The following is a 19,741-nucleotide window of genomic DNA, read 5'->3' as shown; positions in this document are numbered from 1 at the left end:
GAGATAGGAGTGTACCCACCCAGCCAAGAGGGTATTAGGGACCCCGGAAAGAGTGTTTTATACCCAAAGTGCAAAATGTAGATGTCTGAAATTCCCAAGTTGAAGATAACGTCAACATTAAATCACCCTTTGAGCTACATACACCATAATAAACAAATAACAGTTAATGTCTCTCTTCTTTTAATGAGAAAGTATTTCACATTGCCTGTGTCATGTGATCTTCCTTGGACTCCTGCAGGGATCTCTTTTGTCAGTAGTCAGACATCTCCGCCAAGAACTGGGAAATAAGGAAAATTAGAGTACATGCAGATAATCAACTCAAAGATCAGTATGTGAGTGGGCAGAAAAGAGATCTCGCTTCCAAGCTAACAACAGAGGCCTGAAATCTACTGTCCCCAAAGAGAGGACAGGTGTTCACATACACTGTTGATAAACATGTGCAGGACTAAAATCAACCAATGTGAATTCGCCTATCTTTTGACCCCAAAAGTCTCAGTATTCATCCTAGAGAAATACTTGCAGGCACATAAATGATGTTCTTTATAGCACCATGTAAGTGCAAAAGAAGGAATTAACTTAAATGTCCATGAATAGGAGAATGGTTACATAAATTATGGTACATAAAATGGAATACGACAAAGCAGTTTTAAAGATGGAATAGAACTATCCAAAATGACATGGATATTGCTCCAAGATGCTTTGTTAAGTGAAATAAAATAACTTGCACGTATAATAATAATTAATAAAATCCAATTTAATGCAAAAAAGGAGGAGAGTTGATTCTATACATAGCAAGGTGTGGAAATGTAAAAACAAACAAATAAAAAAGAATTTGGAAGGAGAGATCCCTAAGTTCCCCTTAGGAAGAGAGGCAGAATGGAGGGGGACCTTATCTTGTAATGTTTACCATTTTTGCCACAAGAATGTACTTTTTTCTTTTTTTAAAGGCTATGCTAATTAGAATGGAGATTGGCCAGCCCTCTAAGTGTAGAAAAGGGTGGAAAAGAGAGAGAAAGTCTAGCATGGTTGGCATCTGCAAACACTGCCAGAGAGAGAATGATAGTCATGACAAAAGGTGTGTGTGCTCCTGTCCTTCTGACACCACCATTAAGAGATGAGTGTCTCTGGTTGCCATCACTGATTGCATTTAACGTTTGCTCCATCTCCTTCCTTCTTATGTCTCCATGTGTGTCGGTGCCCAGCAAATAGCCCTTGAGTGTAAGTGGTTTCCTCCCTGGGGCTGGCCAGAGGAGGAGATGGTACCAACTGAAACAGATGCAAGTGTCTGGACCATGTGATAGACACCTGCCTTAGTGTAAATTAATGCATTGGAATTCTGGTACGATTACATAATAATACGTGTGTATAACCATTTTGTGAGCCCAGTTCCTGAAGAAATGGACCTGTTGCTGGACAAATCCAACTTCTGGATCCACAGTGCTGAGGCCAGATGCTGAGCACTGGCAAGTTCACCAGCCAGCAGACCAATGCTGTGTGGGTCTCCCTGGAATCCCCTAAATACCACTGGTGGTCAAGTCTACCCTATAAAATTATTCCCGAAATGTCTACAGTAGAAATTATCCTTCCTATCTTACAGATGAGGAAACTGGAAACAAGAGATGCCAAGATCACACAGATGGTAGATATCAACCGGGACTCTTTATTGGATCCTAAATCCAAGTTCACCAGTCACTGTCATACTGGACCAGCCACCTTCTCTTTCATCTGTGTGAGCAGAGAAGGGAGGTTTGGGCAAGCTAATCCCAGGATGATCCTCTTGTGGTCTGTAAGAAAGGGTATGAATTAACCTGAAAATAACTAACTTTGAACCAGGTTGAAGTGAAAAGTACCTAGAGCCTGATTATACACACCCTGCTGGGTGAGGCCAGGAGTTTCATGGACAGCCTCTCCCATTTTGTGATGTACCATACCTTATGCTTCTGCCTTATTATTGGCACAACTAGATATATGGGAGCCATGGATTTTAAAGCACCCAGTTCCCCTTAGAGCCTTGTGTGATATCAGGATGCCCAGCATATTCCTTCTACACAGAGAAGAAAACTGCTCTGCAGTGCAGAGATGAAGACCATGACCTTGACTCTACAGGGCATATAAACACCCCGCCAGGGTGTCTGCTGCTCTCTAGAGAACTAAGACAGGGGGAAAAGGGTCATCCACCCAATTAGAGCTGCTGACCATGAAGGCATGCAAACTGTCACCTGTATCCAAACCTGAAGTCCATCATCTGCTCCCCAAATCCACATGAGAATCATGAACTTTGCACTTTGCAGTCCTTCCTTTGGCCTTGCATCCCACAAACACTTTGATGTGTTCAACACTGTGTGCCTCCGCGCATGATGCTGAGAGCTTCCCCTTCACCACAGGAGGTCCGTCCATAAGGTTGTAATTGTCCTGTGTAACTCCACCGCTTGTCTGAGGCTGACTGGACCAGAGTCAACGAGCTTTTCTCTTTCAGAAATGTGGGGTTGTGGCTGCAAGATCCAAAGCAGTGTCTGGTACTGTCTGACCCAAAAGGACATTAAACTCAATAGCAAATGGGGACCCTGGGGGGCTATCTTCCTTCATGCACATGGAGATATGGGCTAAGTCCTCTTGAAGAGTAACAAGAGGCAAAGCTACAAGTAAGAGCAGAGTCTGAGGTCAGATGTTGTCCACAGACATAGACGAGCATCTTCTTGGCTCATGATAGCTTTCCAGTCTCTGGTAAACCTCAAGTGACCTCTTCCCCATGTGTGCCTTAAGAAATTCCACATCCTCATAATAATTCCTCTTCTTTCACAAGTTAGTTTCAGTATCTTTCCTAAACTCTATCTTTTTCACTTACTGCAGACACTAAAACTAGTTATCTCTGCTTTGGAAAACAGTCCTCAAAAGGTTAAATGTAATGTTACCAGACGATCTAGCAATTCTGCTCCTAGGTGTGTACCCAAGAGAAATGAAAATATATGTTTCCACAAAAACCTGTACACAAATGTTCATAGAAGCATTATTCATAATAACAGAAAAAGGAAAGTAACCAAACATCCATCAACTAATGAATGGATAAAAAATATGGTATATCCAACAGTGGAATATTATTAAGCCATAGAAAGGGATGACGTTTCTATGCTTGCCACAGCATCAACATTGAAAACATTATACTGAGTGTAACAAGCCAGTGCGGTAGGTAAAGGGATGAGAGCAAGGAGGAGACATTGTGATCTTGACTCCTTTTCCTCTGAGCAGAGGATAATTTGTCACATTTTGGAAGGCAGTGCCTTTGAGCAGCTTCATGAGCCTAGGATCTGACTCTCTTGGGAAAGTTCCTTGGAAGAGCCTACAGGTGATGACAGTGTTGAACTTTAGGCAAGCCCTGTAATCCTGGAAAATTGCAAATTTTCCAGGAAGCAGCTCACTGCAAATAACTCCCTTCCCCATATGACTTAGATGAGACTCACAGGTGCTCCCACTTGTTTACCTATGACAAGGCCAGACCCAGAGCCTCCAAAATCCCTTTCTTTGTTTTTGTGGTTAGTTGAACTGCCTGTTTCCACTGGTCAGTCAGAACAAAGTGTTAACCTAACTTTGGTATAGATTCTCTCCTTTCCCCAGGTCCTGGGCCACCCTCAGCCTGAGCCAGCAGACAAGTCCTCTTTACAGACCCTCCTGATAAGCCCTCAACGTCTGTCTGATTGTGTCACTCTGATCATCCCAGCCCACAACACCCACTTCTTTCTAGCCTTGTTTATGCCTCTTTAGCAATGCAAAACATTTACTGCCTCATCTTGAGACACTTGCAGATTATGTGGTCAGAACATTCCCTCTACTGCAATAATCCTTTTGAATAAAATCTTTCCTAACTAAATTTGAGTTTGCTTTTATTTGGCAGTGAATTAATGAAGCCAGAGATCACAGGAGACCATCTGCTTGTGTTTACCTATGAGGCAGTGTGGCATAGGGGCATGGGTGCGAATCTAGCCCTGCTATTCCTGCGTGTCTAACCCTAGAGAACCTTTCTAATTGCTGTCTGCCTCCGCTTCCTTATCTGTAAAATGGGCTTAATAATGGTACCCGTGTCAGTTAATATTTGTGAAGTGCCTAATAGAGCCTATTCCAAATAATTACTACATCGGTCTTTTTAAAAAACAATACTGTGTCTTTATTTCAATTTTCAGGTGTTTCCACTCACATTATTGGTAAGTGTAGAGTTTGCCTCTACTGACTGTCAGCTGAACATCTTGGTTAAGACTCAGACTGCCTGATTCTCCTCTTCCACTTACAGGCCTCGGGAAAGTCACATATAACCATGTGGAACCTCCCCTTCCTCACGTGGAATGTAGGGTTATCATAATACCCCTCCTAAGCTGGCACGGGAAGTCAGCAAGACAGGATTTCGCACTGGCCCAGCGTGTTGAGAGTGGCTGTCATTAGTATCATGGCTCTAACCCTGGCGTCATTTCTGACTTATGATGTTAGAGATCAGGCTGTGCTAACCCCTGGTGTCTATGAAGTCTTGAGACAGTTCAGGGGTCAGAAGGCCTTGAAAAAATCTGTGGCTGAGGAATCGCTCCTTGAGGAGAGGGAAAAACAATTGTGTACTCCGGAAACCCGGTGACAAAGCCAGGGCTTTCGTGAGAAGGTGGAATGGTTTCATAAGAGTTACCCAAGAGTGGTGTTTGAAAATAAGCACACCGAGTATGGATTGCCTGTTTACCAAGTTCCAGCTAGTTCACATGCATTTACTCATTGAATCCTCTCAAACATCGTGGGAAGTAAGTGATGTTACCATCACCCATTTACAGAGGTGGAAACTGAGACGTGGAAGGATTAAGTCATTCAGCTAAGACATAGCAAAGGTAGTTTGGAGCCAGGCACAGACTGGGATATAAACAACTGGGGTATAAAATATTCAAATCCTCCAAAGCACAAGGCTTAGCTCATAGTGGATGTTCAGTAAAAAAGCACACATTGGATGAATAAGCATTGAAGAGGGCACTAGAATATGAGTGCCTTACAAACCAAGAGAGGGTCCTTTGTCGCTAGAGTTGAGGGCACCTGACTCATAGTAAGTGCTCAACAGGATAGAGAAAATGCTGAGGTTGGTGTCAAACTATGTCATTTGGGATCATTCTATTTCTAGCAGCCTGGAAACCCATCAACCTGGAACAGGCAATGAGTACTACAGACCCATTTGTACAAGATTGGAGTGAATTTGAAATAGCAGTTAATTCTAAAAATATTAATAAAGTCTCCGTTTATGTGCAAATTGGAAATAATGTGAATCACCTTGAATTTTAGAGCGTTAGGAATTGTATATTGTAGTTGCAGAGTGTATTTATGCTACTGCCACATGGGGGCACCATATTAGCTGGTGAACGGAAACACGCCATCATTTGTTGGTTCAAGTCTTAAACTGCGCAAATTGTGAATAACGTGTGTTTGAGAGTTCCTCAGGCCAGGCGCCTTGAATGAAATGCATCCACCCTGTAAATACAGGACTCAGTGATGGGATGCATGTGCTCTGGAACACAAGCACTGTCCTTTGGAAGCTACAGTTAGAGAGAAGGAAGAGGGGGGAAGAATTTACAAACCAGTAAATGGCTTTTAGTCATTAATAAAACATCATACAAGAAATAAAACCTCACAGTCAATACTGAGATCAATAAAAGACCTTCTCCATAATCTCACCAATACTGCATAACTCTCATAATGTTCATATTCTTTTTCTTCTAGTCTTTTTTCCTACATATCGTTCTTTAACAGTTATAGCACACATACAATTTGACAGCTGATTTTTAAATTGCTATTATATAGACCAGTTTTACATATTTCTACATAGTCTTCAAAACCATAATTTTTCATTACTGTAGATAAAATCATCCTTATTAAAATGCAGCCAAGAAAAATGATGAAAACCTGGATTCTGGAGCTGGGAGACCTGGGTTCAAATCCCAGCTCTGTCACTTAACAGCTGTGTGACTTTGGTTGTCACTTAACCTCTCTGTGCCCCAGTTTCCCCATCTTTAAAATGCAGTCACACTAGGACCTGGCTCATAGAGTTGTCAGGAGAATTAAATAATTTGATATATTAAAGGAATTGGAACAAGGTCTGGCACAAAGCCACTGCTCTCCAGGTGTTTATTAAATAAATGGTAAATTTTTTTTTTTTTTTTTTTTTTTGAGACGGTCTCACTCTGTCGCCCAGGCTTGAGTGCAGTGGCACAATCTTGGCTCACTGCAACCTCCACCTCCTGAGTTCAAGCAATTATCTTCCTCAGCCTCCTGAATAGCTGGGATTACAGGTGCCCACCACCACGCCCAGCTAATTTTTGTATTTTTAGTAGAGATGAGGTTTCACCATCTTGGCCAGGCTGGTCTTGAACCCCTGACCTCGTGATCCACCTGCCTCGGTCTCCCAAAGTGCTGGGATTACAGGTGTGAGCCACCACGCCCAGCCCATAAATGGTAACTTTTTAAAAAACCCACACTACACTATTCCTTTCACTGGTTCCTTCTAGTTTCTGGAACCAAAAGGGTTTTCAGTTCAGTTCTCCCCTCAGAAGGTCATCCCCGCTGTTCTAGCCACAGTGATGAATCAGCCAAAGATCACAGCTCTGCTTTCTGAGTTCTTACCCCTAAAGCTCCTCCGAGCACCCCCTTTGCCAGTGATATCTTCAACCACCAGCAGCTTAAGGCAGAGGTACTAACCAGGTTGGTATCTTCAGAGGCACCAAGGCCCTTTCTCATAGTGGAACCCCACTTCTAATAGTAGACTGGACAAATCAAAGATCTACTATTTATCAGCAAAAGGATGTGATCTGAATAGGCATTTCATTTGTCCCACACAATTAATTTTGTAAAAATTTGAACAAAGACTCAGAATCGAGAGATTGTACCTGAAAACCCAGAGCAATGATTTCTCTTGATTAACGAGGAGATGAGCCAGCATTCCCACAAGGGACCCATCAGCTGAGGCTGAGGACCTCCGGGGCTCCCCCTCTGATGGAGTATGCACTCCAAGGAGCAAGGTTCACTCATCAAGAGCTCACACACACATTCCCATCACCAGCTTCCCTCAGTAATGTGGCCTGCCCTGAGCCCACCATCACCAGCTTCCTTCAGTAATGCAGCATGCCCTGAGCCCATAGCCTTTTGAGCTGGAGACCCCTGACATAGTTTCCCACTTACGAAAGTCATCTGAATCAAAGCTGTTTATCTGTTTGAAAGCCTGTGGGAAACTAGTGGGAAATGGACTTTCCCCACCCTTTTGTTTAAGACTTAGGCAGTCCATCAGATTGCCACCCTCATGTTGACATTGCCTGTTCCCCATAAAATAGATTAAGGTATAATAAAATGTTAGATAAATACAACAAAACTCCAGCATACTTAGGACTGCCCTGAGGTCAAAATAAAGCTCAACTCTTAATCCAGTGAGAGCAACTACTTGACATCCCACCTCCTTTGCCCTCAGCATTCTTAAAAGATAACAGTTGTCAGGTGAGGAGGCCTTGGGAAATAGCTAGATTTTTCATGTCCATTTTTTTAATGAAAACAAATGCTTTTTTCTTGGAACACAACCTTGATGAAGAATTCTCCGATATTCTTGTCATTCCTGTGTTAAGATGAGCAACTGAAATGCCCGGGAAATTCAATACTCGCCCAAAGTTACACAACGGGAATGTGGTAGAGTCAGCCCTGAAACCCAGGTTTGCTCTTTGCAAAGCACATTCCTTTACTGTCCCGGTGCCACTTTTAACTTCGGACACTTCTTCCTACCTGTCTTCACCTCCATTCTTTTGTTCACTTATTCATTCAGGAAGATCACCGTGTTAGGTCCTAGCAACCCCCACCCATAAAAGACAAATACTCCCTGGCTTCACGAAGCATACTGCGTAGGAAAGAGGTTTACACTCCTGAGTCCCACTACAGTCTAAAAAATAGTCAATGCCCAGGTCCCATCCCCATAGAGTCTCATTTAATTGGCCTGGATGGGATCAGTACCCACTGGCAACAGTTTCTGAGATCTCTCCAGGAGATTCCAAAGTTCAGCCAGGATTGACAGCCACCAATGCAGGGCAGTGATTTTCAACCACGGACAATTTTGTCCCCTGGGGAATATCTGGCAACGTCTGGAAACATTTTTGGTTGTCACAACACAGAGTACTATTGAGGCCAGGGATGCTTCTCAACATCTGCCAGCCAACATCCAGCCTCAAATGTCAACAGCGTCAAAGCTGAGAAACCCTGGTCTAGAGAGAAGATGCACATTGGATAAATAATTACAATATTCGTGAACGTTATTAATAGGAAAGACTTAGGAATATGAGTCATAGTCTACTTTGACAGAGAACTCCAGGTTCCTCCTTAAGGGAACCCTCATCAGAAAAAAATATGGGCAGGAAAGAGAAGAAACTAGGTGATCTCCCTCAGGCTATGGACTGTCTCGGGTTGTCTGGTTCACTGGTCTAGACCCCACACCTACTGAGCGACTGTAGTAAATATTTACCGAATGACAGAATGAGCAACTGAGTAAATGAGGAAGTATCACAGTCCAGGCACCACCCATCACCTTCTCACAGTTTCATGTGCTTGCCCTGTACTCGCACCCTGGACCCACTCATCACCCTCCCTGAGCCCTGCCATCTGTCCACAGTGCCTAAAAATCAGATTCTTTCTTTTAAATTACCTTCATTTTTTAATAGGAACATAACTTGTGAAAAGTTTCTCAAATTCTGTATTCACAAAGGAAACAGAACTACACAGATGACTAATTCAGCATTCAGCTAAGACCTGGTCACCATGAAAATTCGCGTTACCCTTAGGGCACAGGTGAACCAACACAAAGCTGGTGTGGGAATGGGTGGGGTAGGCGGGCCCTAATGACTTTTGCCCCTGAAAGGGGACTACATCCAAAAAGTTTGAGAGCCTTATGTTTATATATGTTATCTCGCTTTATGCTTGCAACCTAAGGTAAGGTGCTCATTTTTTAAAAAAACAGATTTTATTTTTTGGAGCAAATTTAGATTTACAAAAAAATCAGAAAGCTAGTACTGAGAGTTCCCAAATACTTCGCGTACAGTTTCCCTGTTGTTAACATCTTATGGCTGGATGCGGTAGCTCATACCTGTAATTCTAGAACTTTGGGAGGTTGAAGCAGGAGAATTCCTTGAGCCCAAGAGTTTGAGACCAGCCTGGGTAACAAAGGGAGACCCTGCCTCTACAAATAATTTAAAAATTAGCCAAGTGTGCTGGCACACACCCCTGGCCCCAGCTACTCAGGAGGCTGAGGTGGGAGAATCACCTGAGCCCAAGAGGTTGAGGCTGCAGTGAGCATGATCACACTACTGCACTCCAGCCTGGGTGACAGAGCAAGACCCTGTCTCAAAAAAAAAAAAAAAAAAAAAAATTAACAACAGCAGCAAAAATCTTACATTAATATGATGTAATTACACCTTCTACAATTAATGACACAATATTGATACATTATTATTAACTAAATTCTATGCTTATTCAGATTGCATTACTTTTACCTAATGTCCTTTTTCTGCTGTAGGATCCTATTCGGGATATTGTTAAGTTTAGTCATCCTGTCTGCTTAGACTCCTGTGGGCTATGACAGGTTCTCAGACCTGACATAGTTGACATAGTTGATGGTTTGAAGCAGTGCTCATCGGGGATTTTGTAGAATGACTCTCTATTTGAATTTGTCTGATGCTTTTCTCCTGATTAGACTGGGATTATAGGTTTGGGGGAAGAAGATTACAGAGGTAAAATGCCACTTCACATCACATCACATCACATCACATCACATCACATCACATCAAGGGTACATAGCACCCATGTGACGTAAGACCACTGCTGATGTTGACCTGGAAGATGTTGACCTGGATGAAGTAGTGTTCATCAGTTTTGTCCACTGCACAGTTGCTTTTTCCCCTTCCCAAGCTGTATGCTTTGAAACGAAGCTGTTGTGCACAGACCACACTTAAAAACTGGGGAGTTAGGCTGGGCGCGGTGGCTCACGTCTGTAATCCCAACATTTTGCAAGGCCAAGGCAGGTGGATCATGAGGTCAGGAGATTGAGACCATCCTGGCCAACGTGGTGAAACTCCGTCTCTACTAAAAATACAAAAATTAGCCAGGCATGGTGGCGGGTGCCTATAGTCCCAGCTACTCAGGAGGCTGAGGCAGGAGAATCACTTGAACCAAGGAGGTGGAGCTTGCAGTGAGCTGAGATCGCACCACTGCACTCCAGCCTGGTGACAGCAATACACCATCTCAAAAAAAAAAAAAAAGAAAAAAAAGAAAGAAAAGAAAAAAAAGAAAAAGTGGGGAGTCATGCTGCTTCTTTAGGGTGGAATAGCTCCACAAATTAATTGGAATTCTGCAGAGAAGATTTATCTCTTCTCTCTCACTTATTAATTTGTTCAATTACTTATTTATATTAGTTTGGACTCATGAACATTGATTTTATACTTTGGGTTATAGCTTACTACTTTATTTATTGGGTTGCTCTAATTCTTCCAGTTTTGGCTATTTAGAGCTTCCAGTTGGCTCCCATAAAAAAAGTGTACATTTTTTCCCATTTTACAGATGAGGAAACCAAGCTTCAGAAAGAATATAAAAAGTTTCCAGCCTCACCCAAGTGAAAAAGCAGAGATGCAATTTGAACCCTATGTCCATAAGATTCTAAGGCACCTGTTTAGTTGGTTGGTTGGTTGGTTGTTTTTGTTTGTTTATATTTCCTGTCTGACACATTCTCTCTGAATATAGTCAACTTCCAGGAATCAATGACTGGTGTATATTTTACCTATCATTGTGAATAAGCAATAGCATTTTTGAGGTTACCAATCTGCTATGTATTATACATTATAGAGAAACTTAATCAGCACCTAGGTTAAGAAATGGAACATCACCAGCTCACCAGCAATCTCCCTTGTATCTCCTTTCAGTTGTCCCTACCCCTCATAGGTTACCACGATCCTGACTTATAACAGCATAGATCTGCTTTACCTGATTTTTGTTTTAAATAAATGGAATTAGGTATCAGTCCTCTTTGTGGCTGGCTTCTTTTGTTCATTCTCCTATGTTTTCCTGTGGTTTGGTTAATAGAAGTTTTTTTGTAAATGTTCCAACCATATATTTCACAAGAATGGCTACAAGTAAAGTAACACTTGTAAAAACACGTTAAACAACTACCTAAAAAGTAAATTTACTTAAGATTAGCATAACACAAAAAAAGAGAAAACGAACCAGAGATACAACTAAACTGCCCCACTATCCCAGGGTCCTTTTTATAATTATCTAAGTAGGGCAGCCTTACTAATGTCCCTTTTTTTCATGGGAAAGATGCTTTCTGACTGACAGGATGTCATTCTTGCCAACACATGACCAAAAACTCACTCAGCTGCTTCTAAAATATAATGGTACAAGATGCAACTTGCCAAACTTGAATAAAATCCAAGATGTCTGTGATTTACAGTTTTCTATCTTCTGTTTCATTACTAATTACCACCATTGACCTAGTTCTTTACAACAGAGATGTCCCAGGGCAAGCTTACCCTTCTCATGCCACCGTGGACACAGTTCAATCAAATCACCTCTCCCTTAGAATCTACTCACCCCAATACTCCTCACCAACCACAGAGGAAACCAATTTGCCACCCTCACTCACACCAGAGCACTGTGTTATTTTCTAGTTGGATCCACGTTTTCATTGCATGGTTTTCCAGTTGAATCCAGGCTTCTCATTTCCGCTCCATTCTTACCACATCTCTCCCCAACTCACGAACTTGCTCTGATACCCACTTGCCTGATAGGTAATGGATACAGTATACTGTCTGGATATTAATAACTCCTACCGTTTGCCCACTCCAGGGAAGTTTTCTACATTTCCCAACCTTAGGACCTACCTTCTATTCTAGTTGGGCTGATTTCTTCATCATCTCACATAGATCCTGCTTACTCCATCCTGTGTGCTCCTGCCTATTCATTATCTCATTCTTTCAATAGCTCTTTGTTAAGCATGTGTCATGTACTCTTCTACATCATGGGGACACGGCAACATGTAAAACCATCCAAGTCCCCATCCCATGGAGCTTAGCTTGTAGGGGGTGATAGGAGACATTCAATAAGCAAACATATTGATGTCAGGTGGGAATAGATGTTTGCAACAGAATAGTGACTGGGTGCCAGGATACCATGTTCGGGGACAGCAACTCTGAGTGGGTAGCAACTGAACAGCTATCCCAGGGAAGGGTGCACCAGGCACAGGGCAGAGCAGGTGCAAAGGCTCTCAGACAGGAACATAGTTCTCAGTCGAAGAGCAGAGAGGCCATTTTAACCAGAGGAGAATAAGCAAAGAAGAGAATAAAAGGAGCTAAATTATAGCAGTAGTTCAAGGCCAGTCCATGTGGCCTTTAAGTCAGTGATTTTCAGTACCCCCCCCCCCCCCCCCCCCCCCCCCCCCCCCCCCCCCCCCCCCCCCCCCACCAACCAGGGAACATTTGACAATGTCTGGAGACGTTTTTGGTTGTAAAAACGGGGATGGGCTACTGTTATCTGGTGAGGCCAGGGAGCTGCTAAACATCCCAAAATGCATAGAACAGACCGCACCACAAAGAACCATCTGGCCTCAAATGTTGAGAGAGCCGAGGTTGAGAGACTCTGCTTTCAGCCATGAGGAAGACCGTGAGTTTCACTGTAAAGTGTGATGAGAGATATCATCAGAAAGTTTTGAACCAAGGTGTGACTTGAGTTGACTTAGGTTTTAAAAAAATCAGAGATATTTCTATTGGACAGCACCCTTCCTTTCCTGCTAAAGACACTAGTGCGGAAAGAGGAAAAAAATGACACCCCAAAGAGATGAAGTGGGAGTGGGGACAGAAAGTAACATTTCTGGAGGTTGGGAAATTAAGTTGGTGGAAATGGCTAAGTGGTATGTTAAGAATAGGGCAGGGCTGGGCACAGTGGCTCATGCCTGTAATCTCAGCATTTTGGGAGACTGAGGCAGGTGGATAACTTGAGGTCAAGAGTTCGAGGCCAGCCTGGGTAACATGGTGAAACCCCATCTCTGCTAAAAATGCAAAAATTAGCCAGCTGTGGTGGCACACGCCCGTAGTCCCAGCTACTTTGGAGGCTGAAGCAGGAGAATCGCTTGAACCTGGGAGGCGGAAGTTGCAGTGAGCCAAGATCGCACCACTGTACTCTAGCCTGGGTGACAGAGTGAGACTCTATTTCAAAAAAAATAAATAAATAAAAGAATAGGGCAGTCTGTTAATGGCTATGAGTTTTTTGGGAGGGTGATAAAACTGTGGAATAAGTGGTGATGGTTGCATAACCTTGTAAATACAGTGAAAACCACTGAAATGTATACCTTAAAGAGTACATTTTATGGCATGTCAATTATATCTCAATAAAAAGTTATATTAGGCCAGGCACAGTGGCTCATGTCTGTAATCCCAGCACTTTGAGGGGCCGAGGCTGGAGGATCACTTGAGGCCAGGAGTTTGAGCCCAGGTTGGGCAATACGGTGAAACCCCGTGTCTACTTAAAACACAAAAATTAGCTGGGCATGCTGGTGCACATCTGTAATCCCAGCTACTCAGGAGGCTGAGACATGAAAATCACTTGAATCCAGGAGTCAGAGGTTGCAGTGAGCCAAGATCACACCAATACACTCCAGCCTGGCTGGCAGAGCGAGACTCTGCCCCCCCCCCCAAAAAAAAAGTTGGTTTTAAAAAAGAATGGCGCAGTCTAATATTTGCAATGTCTGTGATGACAGAGGAGCCCTGAATTTTCTGGAAAGCATATTAGTTTCATCTGATCTATGTGCGTGGCTTTTCTTTCTTTTTTTTTTTTTTCAATATATGGGTTAAGGTAAGTGATTAAGGAGAAAGGGCTCATGAAATGTTTGGGCTGATAGCAGAGTAAAAAATGAGAGATGAGAGTTCCTCTTCACTAGAAATCAGAGGCAGAGCTAATGTGGAGAAAGACAAGCTTGGGAACTTGTAAACACGCTGTGGAAGGCATGGATAGATCTCCCTTAGGTCATCATGTAAGGACTCACGCATATGATCTCTTTTTTGTTTGTTTTGTTTTGTTTTGTTTTCACACAGAGTCTAACTCTGTCGCCCACGCTGGAGTGCAGTGGCACGATCTCAGCTCACTGCAAGCTCCGCCTCCTGGGTTCACGCTATTCTCCTGGCTCAGCCTCCAGAGTAGCTGGGACTACAGGCACCCGCCACAATGCCTGGCTAATTTTTTGTGTTTTTAGCAGAGACAGGGTTTCACTGAAGCACATGATCTCTTGACTTCATGAGCATAGTGACCTTAACTGATATCTGAATCACTTTGATTATCAGGAACAACTGCTTATTAAATAAAAATGATAATGAACTTCTATCTATGGTCATGCATTCTATGTTAGAACTTCTTTACATAATACAAGGGGGAGATGCTCTACCAGTCCAGTACCATCCATGTTCAGTGTTGTGTGAGCTCCCCAGTAGCAACACAAGATGAAACTTTCTTTCCACGGGCAGCAGCCCACAAAGTCTTCTCTGTGCACAGTCTCAGAGTTGATACAACATCTTTAGAGGTCAACCACAACCAAAGAGTCTAATCGGTTCCCTCAGCTTCTCTCTGCCCCCCATAGTGCACTGGGTGCTACAGGTACAATGGTGACCAAGATGGACAGAGTTCTTGGCCTCAAGGTCTTACAGTCTAGTGGAGAACTCAGAGTCCATGGCTAGTGCTGTGAACTTTCCCCAGTCCTGCTAAACTTATCATTGGTTATGTTGGTGTTTTTTATCTTAGTTTTCAATCCCCACTACTTAAATAAATAAATAAATATAAAAACTTGGGAGAATGAAAAATGGAGATACTTCAATTTTCTCTTTTCATCTCTGTAGACTGCAGGGGTGTGTCAAGTGTAGTTTGCTTGGGATGTGCACCTTTTCCAAATCTTCTCTATCTGTAAGACTTTTGGTTTGACTTTTTCCCGTGCAGTCCAGGTGATTCTGATCACTAATTCCCTGATGTACATGGGCTCCTTCTGTTGACCTCTGCACTTGCCATGCAGCCGAAGCCTGTGCTACCAGAAAAAAAAAACTTCTTAGCAACTTTTAGCTCATAAGTGCTGTAGTTGGAATGTGTTCCCCAAATTTCGTATGTAGTAAACTTAATCCTCAAATTCATATGTTGATAGCATTCAGAGGTGGAGCCTTTGGGAGGTAATTAGGACTAGATAAGGTCATCAATGTGGCCCCCGAGAGGGGACTGGTGGTTTTATAAGAAGACGAAGAGAGACCTAAGCTGGCATGCTCTTGCCTTCTTGCCATATGATGCCCTCCACCATGTTACGATGAGAAAAGGAGGTCCTCACCCAAAGCCAGTGCCTTGCTCTTGGGTTTTTCAGCCTCCAGAACTGTGAGTGAATAAATGTCTGTTGTTTTAAGGCGACTAGTTTGTTATACTTTGTTACAGCAGCTCCAGGAGACCAACAAAGTGAACTACCCGTCTCCTACCACATGTGATCTTCAGTAGACTTCCTAACCCTGCCCAAGCTAAGAGAAAGGATGCTTTTTCCCTGGATTGTCAGTTTTGAGCATAAAAAATAGAGAGATGGGCAAGAGCTAGATTCAGGGCCTAGCTTGGTCAGTTACTCTCCTAGTGGGACTAGGAAAAGCTAGTCTGAGGGAAATGCATGCCCAGGGTCTTGCCTTCTGTAGATAGTTTCTGAGCAGGTAGAAGACCTCAAGGGATGCTCCCTGCTATGAGCAAACTAGAACTCACCGACAATTCCATTCACAAGAACCTCTCACTAGAACCATTTGGATACAGGACAGTTCCCTTGCTCCGACCAAGGAGGAACAGCTGCCCACACTCAGTTCCCTGGGTCTAAGAGATAGACAATATCTTTGTTAAATTCATTATTTGCAAAGGCCTGAGGCAGAACACCAAAACAGAAAAAGAGGTAAGAGGATCCAGGCGTAGCTTCTCAATTTTTGGCAAACCAGAACGCCCACCCGAATAACAGAGAGCGGCACAGCCTCCCCAGTCCCACAGCCCATCAAGGAGGGACCTGGGATTGCTCATTTTTCCAGGAACCAACCCCTATAAGAATAGTCTCAGCAAGCCACCTACAAGACTCATCAAATCTCAGATACAACTTGATCCCTGGTTACATACCGCACAGACGCTATTTCCTGAGCACCTATGATGTGGTTGGCTCTGCATAAGGCACTGAGGACACAGTGTGATCCTATCCTTGGTGATGGTAAGCCCTTGATAGAGACCTGCACCAGGTGCCAAGGGCACATGAAGAAGCATCCAAAGTCCATGGGGTCTGGGAGAGAGCAGGGAAGATTACACAGCTAAGCAAACTCTCAAAAGTAGTATCCCCATTTTACAGATTAGTAATCTGAGGCTCTGAGATGTTAATTATCTGTCCCAGGTGACACATCAAGCAGCTGGAAGAGCTGAGAAGCTGCAACTAACTGATTCCAAAGTCCATGCTCTTTTTTTTTTTTTTTTTTTTTTTTTTTTCAAGTTCTGGGATACATGTGCCGAACATACAGGTTTGTTACATAGGTATATATGTGCCATGGTAGTTTGCTGCATCTATCAACATGTCACCGTGGGGTTAAACCCTACCTGCATTAGCTATTTGTCCTGAGGCTTTCCCTCCCCCACCCCCACCCCAACAGGCCCCAATGTGTGTCATTTCCCTCTCTGTGTCCATATGTTCTCATAGTTAAGTTCTCACTTATGTGTGAGAACCTGTGGTGTTTGGTTTTCGGTTCCTGTGTTAGTTTGCTGAGGATGATGGCTTCCGGCTTCATCCATGTCCCTGCAAAGGACATCATCTCATTCCTTTTTAGTCCATGCTCTTTTTGCGCTGCTAGATAATCTCTCTCACCCAGGGGAGAAGGCACTTGCCTGACTAGCAGTCGCAGTCTTGGTTGGCTCATGCATTCATTCATCCATGCACACATTTCTTCAATACATGTCTCTTAAGCATCCACTGCATACTAGGAGCTGTATGAAATGCTGTTATTACAGAACTGAATGAAATAATCAAGATAGTCTAGTGGCACTATGACACAGATATTTACTCAATAAATATTCAATTTCAAGGTGAGAAAAGTACTATGAAGGTAACAAATAGGATATGAAGATTGAGAAATACACCTGGATACTTAAAGCCTGGAGAACAGAGAATACCTGTTCAAGAAGTTAATATTTAAGCTAGTAGTTATCAACTGGCAGGGATTTTGTCCTCATGGGGCATTTGGCATTGCCTAAAGACATTTTTTCTTATCACAACTGGGGAGCAGATTACTGTGTCATCCAGTGAGTAGAGACTAAGCATCCTATAATGTACAGAAAAGCCCCAATGACAAAGAAATTTTCCAGCCCCAAATGTCAATAGTGCCAAGACTTAAAAACAAAAAAACAGAAACCATGACTACAAGCAGTTAATTGTCATGTCTTCGACTAAGACATGAAGGTGAAGAAGTAAGCCAGCCTATAAAGCAAGGAGGAAAAAACATTCCAGGTGAAAAGAAGAGTACATGGAAAGGCTTAAGAGCTTGGTGCTTCAAGCTAACCAGCAGGGGAGAGAGGTGTGGGATCTGGGAGCTCAAATTCCACAGGGCCTTCTGGTCTTGGGCAAAAGTTTGGGTTAGAATTCTCTATAGCAGAATGCCTTTGATGGGTGTTAACCCAGAAAAAGACCTTCAGGCTTCTCTGCAGAGAACAGGTTAAAGAGACAAAAGTGAAATCCCAGAAGTGAGCGAGTAGCCCTAAAAGAAATGACGATAGCTTTGACTACATCAGAAGCAGAGGAGGTGACGAGCTGTGGACATATCTAGGTGCACTTTGAAAGTAATAGCCTCAGCACAGAGAACAAATTGTATACGGGTGGGTGGTGGAGGAGATGGACAGAGAAAGGAGAATGGAGGGGAGCTCTTAGGATTCTGGTCTCTACAGAGTGCTGGGTAGTGCAGCTCACCAAGATGGGGAACACTGAGCAAGGGCCAGGAAGGGAAGGGTCCCAAATCAAGAACTCAGTTTCAAGCATGTAAAGCCTGAGACACCCAATAGAACTGGGTATATAAGGGTTGGAGAGGGAAACTGTTTATACGAGATTGTGAGCTGTGGTCCATTCGTAAAGTAGGGCTGGCTATCCATTAACTCCACCTGGGATGGAGGCTCTCTAAAGAAACATCAATGCCCAGGCACATGCCTTAGATCAGGTGAACTTGAGCGCTGGGAGTGGGTGCCCAAACATCATTATTTTTTTAAAAGCCTCAAGGTGATTCTAACACACAGTGATGGTTGACATCCACTAGATTCGAGAAGCTGTCCCAAGGTGGAGACCTTCTCTGTACACATGCAGCCCCATGGTGGGACTAAGAAGCCTCACCTTTGTGCCTTACCAAAGGAACTGTCTCTAGTTTGTGTCTATTGAAAAATTCCATCTCTGCTGCATCAGCAGTTGGCTGAAGTCTATCTGTCAAAACAATGAACTGCTTGTAGTCCCCGGCATTCTTGTGTTACCTGCAGTTCCAGACCTTTTGTTCCAAGACTCTCTTGTTTATGGCAACATCAGTCTCCTGGAAAAGCCCCAGGGCTGTTTCCTCTCTTTCATTCTTTGGGGGACAGAATGTTTGCAATCTCTTTGTTGAACTTTCTTTCCAAAATGCTCACAGCATCTTCTCACACTGTGTACTCAAAGCAGGAGATACATTCAGACCTGGCCTATTCTTCAAGGTCCAGTTAAGTCTCCATTTCCCTTTATTATTATGGGGCACCCAACACGTGACTTGCTTTGTACCTGGCATTTGGGGACACCATGATCCACATGAATGACATGACCCCTGATCTAGGACAAAGTGTCTCAACCTGAGAGCTATTGACATTTGAGGTCAGGCAATTTCTTTGTGGTGGGGGCTGTGCTTTGCATTATAGAATGTTCAGTGGCATCCTGGCTTCAACACTCAATACCTGTAGCATGTTGTCATTGCCCCCCTACCTTATAGATTTTGACAAACAAAAATAACTCCAGAATTGCCAAATATTCCCCTAGGTAGCCAAATTGCTCCCAGTCAAGAACAACTGCTTGAGAGGGAAGAGTATATTAAATAAATAGTCACAGAGAATGCTGATAAAGAATATGAAAGAGTCATAAACAGGAGAGATGTAATTGAACAGAGAGATATAAGCTCAACCTGGGACTACTTGTTCTAGCCCAGAAAGTAGCCAGGATTATTTTAATCATAATGCATTCTCTTATTACTTTATTGTCCTTTGTCTTCTTTGATTTCCTACAACAGCATTCACCGGTTGTGTACTATGCAGCCAGGCACAGCACTAAGCATTTGGCATGCTCATTTCATTTTATTCTCATAACTATTCTACTGACTACAAGCAGTTCATTGTCATGTCTTATACAACTACCATATAACCAATATTGGCACCACAAACAATTGAAGATTTCCTATATAAGCAAATTGCCTTTCTAACCAACAGCATGGCATATTAGTCTTGCAAACTAGAACAAAAGCTCAGACATCTATAATGTCCACTTTTCCTTATCTCTTAAACAACAGCCTCCTAGTTCATCAGTTATCACAATCCTTTTTGTACTATTAATGTCTGTTTTTCAACTCCTTCCTTCTGGATCTCCAAATCACTCCCCAAATTTCTCTCTTCCACCAAATTTTTTCTTTTGATA

At 43.0% G+C, this 19,741-nt stretch overlaps 1 protein-coding gene across 1 annotated transcript in view; it reads right to left on the bottom strand.

The window, feature by feature from the left end:
• HSD17B2 (hydroxysteroid 17-beta dehydrogenase 2) overlaps nucleotides 1–19,741 on the bottom strand; it is a 64,304-nt gene that overhangs the window by 31,082 nt on the left and 13,481 nt on the right. The window lies entirely within an intron of this gene.

Source organism: Piliocolobus tephrosceles, chromosome 17 (genome assembly GCF_002776525.5).
Source record: "Piliocolobus tephrosceles isolate RC106 chromosome 17, ASM277652v3, whole genome shotgun sequence".
Taxonomy (NCBI): domain Eukaryota; kingdom Metazoa; phylum Chordata; class Mammalia; order Primates; family Cercopithecidae; genus Piliocolobus; species Piliocolobus tephrosceles.
Note: the sequence above shows the minus strand (reverse complement) of the source record. Positions and strands in the feature narration are given on the sequence as shown.